This window comes from Gracilinanus agilis, unplaced genomic scaffold (genome assembly GCF_016433145.1).
Source record: "Gracilinanus agilis isolate LMUSP501 unplaced genomic scaffold, AgileGrace unplaced_scaffold2677, whole genome shotgun sequence".
In the NCBI taxonomy this organism is placed as follows: domain Eukaryota; kingdom Metazoa; phylum Chordata; class Mammalia; order Didelphimorphia; family Didelphidae; genus Gracilinanus; species Gracilinanus agilis.
This window is the reverse complement of record NW_025358879.1, coordinates 1-2,629: the sequence shown is the minus strand read 5'-3', so window position 1 is coordinate 2,629 and position 2,629 is coordinate 1. Positions and strand designations below refer to the sequence as shown.

At 43.1% G+C, this 2,629-nt stretch overlaps 1 pseudogene; it reads right to left on the bottom strand.

Annotated features, from left to right (window-relative positions):
* Positions 1-6: 6 nt before the first annotated feature.
* Positions 7-2,623, bottom strand: LOC123254614 (annotated as a pseudogene).
* Between the last annotated feature and the right edge of the window lie 6 nt (positions 2,624-2,629).

The following is a 2,629-nucleotide window of genomic DNA, read 5'->3' as shown; positions in this document are numbered from 1 at the left end:
GTCACACATCCTCATCTTCTCCCTCTCTGTCTTCATGCATCCAGTCTCAATTTCTCGGGGTGTCTCTCATTTTTTTTCCTCCACTCATTCCTCTTCTTTTAGGTATAGCCATTTGTTTTCCTTAGAAAATTTTGCCGGCCCTATGGATATCACAGCTGCTCTCAACATTACTTCACATAAACATATGATACTCAAGTAGTCTTCTAGTAGCCAGACATCCCTTTGTTCTTATGCCCATCCTCCTGCGCCACCTCCTGGGTTGCCCACAGCCACTGTATGTCTAGCTAACTCTCCACATCTGGCCTTCCTCCTCTTTCCTGGCTTTCTCTATTTTCTTGGCAGCCCAGCTTTCACTGCTAAAGTTTCTGTTTTTCTCACATAACTGAATGAGCAGGTATCCTCACACAGGCATGAATCACTCACTTGGTACAGCTTTCCATCCACTGGCGTTTCTCCCTCTCTTAGTTGCCTTTACCTTCCATCTCTCCTCTCCACAATTCATCCATTCATCTTTTGATGTTGTCTATGTCTTGCTCTTATCTTTCTCCTCTTTCAGATATAGCCTGGCATTGTGCTTTGCTTCTTTAGCTCTTATCTTTTCCTGCTTAGGTTCTTTGAATGTGTTCTGAGACAGGCTGCCAAATGAACCTTGAGAAAATATTTCCTTCTTTTCTATACAGTCTAAAAAGGGATAGCAGCTAAATCAAATGGCAATACGGATAATTATGAGAAGAAAAATGCTTTTGTACCTGTCAGGTAACATTTCAAGCTTACTACAACTCAGATGCAAAAAGCTAATAACTCCCTCAGATATCACCTTTTTCTGCAAAACCTTTACATGGAAAACCAACATGCTATCTCCCTTGATGTGTCATCCAGGTTTTTCCAAGACAAACTCTGGAGTGCTTCTTTACCTTAACATTTCCTCAGGAACGTCCCTCTGTGTTTAGATGATGGATAAAACCCTCCATGTCTGTTCCAGTGTTAGGTGAAAATAGAACACGGAGAAGCTAGTCCATGCAATGTCTTCTTTTTTTTATGGTTTGCAATCTCCTCCTCCTCCTCTCTGGCCTCCCAGGGACCTACTATAAGTTCCAAAATTTCTGTAGCTTCTGCCTCCAAAGTCCCCTGGCTGCCTTCTCCCACCTCCTCAATGCCCAAATTGTCCACCGCCGTGACTCTTTGGCCTCCAAATCCACTGGGCTTGTTCCAGACCAGAGTGACTTCATTTCCATCGATATAGCTATCTTTCATAGCCCCTTTCTCAGCTCTAGCTTCTTCTTCTGAGTTGATGTCCACAAAGCCAAACTTTTTAGTCTCCCCAGAGTAGTCTCCCTGTCTGTGACTGTTCTGGCTCCCACAGAGCCACGGGATGAATATTTAAGTGAATCTTATTGCAGATCCTTGGACAGACATTTGATGATCAAAGTTTTGTAGGCGTGTCCCCTTGGTCTTTTATTACCTTCTCTCCCTTTAACTCAAGCTGGATAGCTCTGCCTTGAATTTCTATGTTGTTCCAAGAATCTGGAGCCTATTTGGAATCTTCCACAGAGGTGTATTCATTGCACATGAACCCTTTGGGTTGACCTTGGTTGTTCTGGGGTAAGCTAATCCATGTTTCCTTCTCAAACACTTCCTGCAGACTTCTTCAGTGGCATGCTCTAGGCAAAGATATTCAGCACCAGGGTTTCTGAGTCCGGGGGCTTGCTGTTCTCCCTTCAGAAATTATTTTTCCCATCTCTTGAGTTCTCTAGTCCTTGACTTTTCTCCTGTGTAATCCACAATGAGCACCCAGCCATCAATCTCAATTCCATGTTTCTCTTCCAGAGCCTTTTCCATATCTGCTTCTCTCTTAAATTCAATGGAGGCAGTTCTGCTGGATGGCCCATACTTTGTGCAGACCTCAATAGTGTCTTCAAACACTTCCTCAAATGCCTCTAGAATTACTTTATATTGTAAATTCTTGAGGAAGAATATGTGTGCATCTCAGCCTTTCATCTTCTCTTTCTCTTTTTCTAGCTTTATTTCAGAGCCAAGTACTTTGGGCCCAATGAGTTCCAGAGTCTTTTCCATATCTTCAGCAAATTCACATTCCAAATAGCTGAACTTTCTGGTGGTACCCATGCAGACATCCACAACATGACGTTCTTATTTTCGAAGATGTCCATGATACCAGTTTTTACCTCAGAAGTAGTTTTCTTGCGTTCAGGTTACCAGCAAATAGAGAAATTTGTAGATGCTTCAGCTTCTAGTTTCTGTTTGTTGGCTTCAGGCACTTTCTCTTTGGCCATTTTCTTTTTCTTTTTTTCTCGGTATTTCTTTGTTGAGCTCCTCCTCCTCCTCTTTACCACCTTCTTTCTCCTTTGGGAAAGGCATGATTTTCTGTCTCAATTTCATAGCAGCTTTCCAGAGTTTCACCATGGTGGGGGGTTCATGACTGGAGGTAGGGACCACAGCTTCTTCTCCACTGCTTTCTTCATCTCCCTGACATGTCCTCATCCAAACTGCCTTCTATCTTCTTTGGAACAGGCACCATTTGTTTAACTCACCTTGATTTCGATGCAACCTTCTCCAGCTTCACTGTGGTGTTGATACATGACAAGGGGGCAAGGACCACAACCTTTTCTCC